This window comes from Mustela nivalis (assembly GCF_964662115.1).
Source record: "Mustela nivalis genome assembly, contig: HAP1_SCAFFOLD_2215, whole genome shotgun sequence".
In the NCBI taxonomy this organism is placed as follows: Eukaryota; Metazoa; Chordata; class Mammalia; order Carnivora; family Mustelidae; genus Mustela; species Mustela nivalis.
In genome coordinates, this window is record NW_028134450.1 from 1 (window position 1) to 5,777 (window position 5,777).

The 5,777-nt window shown below is 54.7% G+C and overlaps 1 long non-coding RNA gene across 1 annotated transcript; it reads right to left on the reverse strand.

The window, feature by feature from the left end:
- Positions 1–1,515: 1,515 nt before the first annotated feature.
- On the reverse strand, positions 1,516–3,764 carry LOC309858342. The gene is made up of 5 exons (XR_014308155.1): positions 3,447–3,764; positions 3,056–3,133; positions 2,128–2,190; positions 1,847–1,965; positions 1,516–1,595 (listed from the first exon to the last, which is right to left on the reverse strand). It is a non-coding gene; the product is annotated as an uncharacterized lncRNA (long non-coding RNA).
- Positions 3,765–5,777: the final 2,013 nt, after the last annotated feature.

Sequence of the window (5,777 nt, forward strand, 5' to 3'; positions counted from 1 at the left end):
GTCCAGAGAGTCTGAGATTAAGAGAAATGTTGAGGTCTCTTTAAGAGATCTGTTAAAACGAAAAGGCATGTGCTCTTTGCCCAGTCTCTCACCAAGGACAGGGTTTGAAAGACTGCTAACCCCACAAGGTCCGGAGGTTCAGCAATAGAGCCTCCTTGTTTCTAGATTTTAATTCTGGTTCTGGTTTGAGCCATCTCTTCACAGGGCATCCACGGCATGCTACACTGATGTTCCTTTGGCTGAATCAAAAGCTGTCCTACGCTCTGCATCACTGCCCCCTTTGCTCTCCGGGGGTGCGGGGGGAAGGCATCTCCTGGGCCATGATCCTTCCACAGTCCCACTGTGCCATCCCCTATTAGCACTGACTGCCTTGTCTTCTGGGATGTGCTTGCTGCTCACCCATCTCCCCACCCCTCCCCCACCCCATCTGCCTGGTAACTTCATTCTCTTCATGCCTCCAAGCAGCTGCTGGCTCATAACTGACGGAGGCCTGTGAGATTCTCAGCACTCAGCCTCACAGATTCTTAGTGCAGAAAAGAATGTCAGTGAGGCATCTAGTCACCCCCATCCCACGCCCTCACCTTGAAGTAAGAGTCCAGAACTGAACCAGCTTACATAAACAAGACTCTTAACCAATTCACAGTTCACAGTTCACAGTTCACAGTTCACAGGAAACAAAGTGTCAGTGTTTCCAGTATAGTGGATGGTACAGTTAGCTGTCCCTGCCTTTTTCTTTTTATTTGAAGATGTTATTTATTTAAGAGAGAAAGAGCGTGCATGGGGCTGCATGGGATCATGACCTGGGCTGAAGGCAGGAGCTGAACTGACTGAGTCACCCAGGCACCCCTGTCCTTGCCTTTGTAGAGTTTTCATTCTAGCATGTAGATACGATGGGAGTGAGAATAGGGCCACCCCTGTTTCCCTATAAACGAACAAAAGCTCAGACAAGGAAGATCCAATTTTATAGCTCTTAACAATACGGAGATGCTCAAGCTCCTTGTAACCCACTACCCTCGCTACCGGGAGCTATTTCCTCTGTAGACAAGCCAGATGCTTCTAGATGATGAATCAGCCTTCAGTGTGAGAGTCTTTCAGGTCAGGTAGACTGGGCAGTGACCTGAGAGATGCTGCTCACCGGACCATGAAGGAACAGGATACAGTCTAACAGCCACTGGCCAGATTAGAAGTTTCAAGTTGCTAATCCAACATGGCTCCAGTCATGGACATCAGTCTGAGCCAGATTTCTTTCTACCTTTACTTTGATGAGACTGTCTTCCTGAGAGGAGCTAATGGTGATTTTTGGTGGTAAAATGGTAAGCATTTTATTTCCTAGCTGACATAGTGCATCTCGTGGTGGTAAATCACAGTGCTAGTGGAAGGGTATGGCCACCCCAGACAGGGGATATGTGGCTCTTTGGGCTCCAAGCCCCTATGTCCCCGACAATCTAAGCAATGGTGATGGAACCCTATGGAGTAGGGAGGGGGGCTAACAACGTAGGGGAAAACCTGGGGCTTACATCCTCAGCAAGGGCCACAGCGCTGTGCAGAACAGGGGTTGGACTTTGCCTCTCGTAATAGCGAAGCTTCTCGTGAATCTGCAAAGACAGTCAGTTTCAGGCTGGGGCCTCCCAGGTCAGCAGCCCAAGTGCACCAGAGACACCCCACAGCCTGCCCACGAGATAGCCGCAGAGTGGGTCACGGATGGGTCAGCCCAAGAGAAAGCCACCCACAGTGGGCCAACGAAGACCCTCCCAGGGCAGGGGAATGGTTAAGATCACTTGGGGGCCTCAGCCAGCTCTGAAAACCTCTAGAAACCCTCAGCAGATGGGATGAAATGGGGCTTTACCTTCATTAAGTAACTGAGGCTTTTTTCACTGAAAACATCCCTCAGGAAGCCCATCTCTTCCTTGTGATTGGAGTCAGGTCTGAGCTGAGAAGTCAACAGTGCCAGGGTCTCATGCAAACCTGAGAAGAGGGTAAGAACATGAAGTATAGCTCATGCAGGATCCTGCAGTGTGGACACTGTCTCCCCAGGCTCTATCTCCTAGGGCTCGCCAGCAGTCCCTGGGGCTGGTGGGCAGGGTCTTATCTCAGCGGCTTCGGGCAGGCCCGGGGAAAGGCACTCACCAGAGTCCTCCGACAGCACCGGCATGTCTGTGCCGCTCAGCTCCCGGGCTCTGCCTGCAGATTCTGGGAGAAGGAGGGTAAGTGGGGTCGATCCATATTCATTCAACCAACAGGGTTTACACGCCTGCTGTGTCTGTCCACGACCAATTTGGGGACAGAGGGGATGGGAACAAATAACTCTCCGCTTGTTTTTATTTGTTTTTTCATTTGTTTGTTTCAGAGAGAAAAGAAAGAAAACTAAGACTTGCTGGCACCCCAGATGTGCCAAGCATTCTGCTGAGAGGTTTCATATGACACTTTTCTCAACGTGCACAGAGCCCTGAAGAATGGGCGCTAATATCCCCATCTTGCTGATGAAGAAACTGAGGCTCAGAGGCGTTCAGCAGCTTACAGGTCTGAATCCATACTCCGATGGCCTTTCCCGGCTGGTCTCAAAGGTATGAGGTTGCCCTTGCTTACAGGGGGCGCTCTGCTCTGCGGCACCCCCTGTGCCCTGTTCCCTTTCGAGAGGCCCTGCTCAGGTCCCTTGTCCTCCACAAGTCCGTTGTTCACCTTCAAGCCTCTGGTCATACCTTCAGCAAGTACCCATTTGGGCCTACAAGCTCCCTCCTTCCCCACCGCCCCCAAGTCCCAAACTGAAGGCAGTACCCCCCAGAACAGAGTGCGAAGAGGTAGAGAAATGTGAGTCGGGTCTCCACTACGCAGGACTGGGCAGCCCTAGCTCAGGAGCCCCTCCCCCCAGCCCCCCAACGTGCTCTGCAGCACGTGGACCTCAAAAGTCCTCCTTCAGAAGGGGACAAGGAGAGTAATGATTCATTCATTCCGCAGACATGGAGCCAGACCCGCGGCGCGGAGCACCGGGGACACCAAGATGCGAAAGAATGGTACAGGGCTCTCCAGCCACCGCGCCGCCCTCCGCCAGACTCACCCTCTGGCTCCTTCTAGCTGTGCCCCCCCCTCCCGCGAGGCGGCCAGGCACAGACTCCAGCTCGCTTTCGTTAGGAACCTGTGGGACGAACAAGGAGCGCGGCTGGCCGAAGGGAAGGGGAACCCCGGGGGCCGCTTGCGGGCGGTGCGGAGGAAACCCAGCGGCTGGAAAGGAGCGGGGCGCACGGGGGTGGGGAGGGCGTGAGCGCGGGGAGGAAGGCCGGGGGCCGAGGGGCGGGGACTCAGCGCCCCCTCCCCCAGGCGGGGAGCTCGGGGGGCCGCGAGGCAGCGGCGCGCACGAGGGGCGGGGCTCGGCGCCTCCTACCCGCCCCCGCCGCGCCCCCTCCCGCCGCCTCCGGGCTCCTGGGTCGCTTCCCCGCGGGGGTTCGTACCTGGGAGCTCCGGGATCTCCGTTCCGCCACCGGGAGCTGCGCGGGTGCCGGGAACCTCGGCCGCCGCTGGCTCCGCCTCCCCGGCCCCTCCCTGTCGCGGCCGCGCGGGGCGGGGGTAGCAGAGCCGGAGCGGGAGGAGGCGGGAGAGGAGTGCGGGAGGAGGCGGGGGAGGAGCGCGGGGAGTCTGGGCGTCCGGCCCCGCCAGTCCTCTGCGGACCCGGGCTCGGCTCTCGGGCCTCCTATGTCCGCCGGCCCGGGGTCCACCCACCGAGCCCCCAAGGAGCCCTCCGCCTCTGCCTGTGTCCCTCTACGCGGCCCGCGGCCAGCCTTGCCTCTTCCCCCCCACCGCCGCCCGCACATGCCCCACCCCCGCGAGTTGAAGGCTGGACGCTTGCTTCACGTATTATTCAATATCGCAAACATTTATGGAGCGCTCTGCAAGTACCAGGCACTGTCCCGGGGGCTGGGGCTTCAAAGACGACCAAGACAGACAACCTGGATTTGAGGAACTCGCGTCCCGGACGGGGACCAGTCAGAGGCGAGGGCGAGGGGCTGTAACAATGCCGCGTGCTGGGAAAGATTTATCGGTGCCCTGTGCCCTGGGGGCGCGGGGAAGGGAGGGAGGAGAAGTCGAGCTGGGGAGACCGCCTGGCTCAATTCTGCCCTGGTGTGGGGGGGGGGGGGGCTGCGGAGCGGGGAGGGTGAGGGGCGGGGAGAGGGAAGGCAGCTTGTACGCCGGGGCTTCTCCCGGGCGACGGGCTCTGTGAAATGGCCGTGAAGATCACTGACTTTTATTGTGCTGCCTTCATGCCCAGGTTCTGCTCAGATCACTTTGCATCCCATTAGCCCTTGAGATAGACACCATTATTATCTGGGCTCCGTAATTGAGGAAACGAAGGTTCAGGGGAGGAAGATGTGTCTGGAAGAGAGGGCAGAAGAAGCTGCTGGGTGAGTGAGCAGGTGGCTGTGGGTATTAGACAGTGCGGAGTAAGCGATCGAGTTCCCTCCGCGGTCTCCCAGCAGCCCAGACCGCGCAGCAGCACTCGTCGGGAGTGGCGGACGCTGAGATTGCGTCTGGGACTGAGTCTAGCATATTCAGAAGACGAAATGAGTTCCCAGGACCCCGCAGTCTGCAGTACACGGGGAGGCTGTCAGTGGCAGAGTGTGTCAATGTGATATTTCCCCTCCTTCATCAAAAATGATCTACACCAGTGCTTCTCAAAATGTAATGTGCCTGTGAATTACCTGGAGGTTGCATAGGGTTAAAGGGATGCTGGATTTGGCATTTCCAACAGGCTTCCAGGTGACCTGATGCTCCTTGTCTTGGGGACTTACTTTGAGTACAGAAAAGACTGCATGAAACACATTTTTACTTGGGAGCTTAGTGTTGGAGAGATACCTAGAGCCCTCCAATATATGGTCAAATGATTTTTTTATTTTATTTTATTTTATTAAAGATTTTATTTATTTATTTGACAGAGAGAGAGATCACAAGTAGGCAGAGAGGCAGGCAGAGAGAGAGAGAGAGGAGGAAGCAGGCTCCCTGCTGAGCAGAGAGCCTGATGCGGGACTCGATCCCAGGACCCTGAGATCATGACCTGAGCCGAAGGCAGCGGCTTAACCCACTGAGCCACCCAGGCGCCCGGTCAAATGATTTTTTTAAAAGATTTTATTTATTTACTTGACAGACAGAGATCACAAGTAGGCAGAGAGACAGGCAGAGAGAGGAGGAAGCAGGCTGCCCACTGAGCAGAGAGCTGGATGCGGGGCTCTATTCCAGGACCCTGGGATCATGACCTGAGCCAAAGGCAGAGGCTTTAACCCACTGAACCACCCAGGCACCCCGGATCAAATGATTTTTAATGAGCGCACCAACAATGATGCTGGAACAACTGGATATTCATGGGAGGTGGGGGGAGGGGGAACTGCCATCCCTATCTCACACCACACACAAAGGTCAATTTAAGAGGGACCATAATCCAAAACATAAACTTAATTGATAAATCTTCTAGAAGAAAACATAGGAGACTATCTTCTCAATCTTTTGGTAAGCAAAGATTTTCTTAGAAAGGACATCAAAAGCAGAGACCCTTAAAAAATTGATCAGTGGATCTCATCTAAATTTAAAACTTCCGTTTATCAAAAAATGCTGTCAAGAAATAGGCAAGCCACATACTGAGAGAAAATACTCTTAGCAGGTATATCTGACAAAGGACCCGTATCTGGAATAAAGAAATCCTGCAACTCAATAATAAAAAGACAAACAACACGGCCAACCAACAAACAAAACCAGGCAAAAGATGTGAACACACACTTCACAAAAGAAAATAT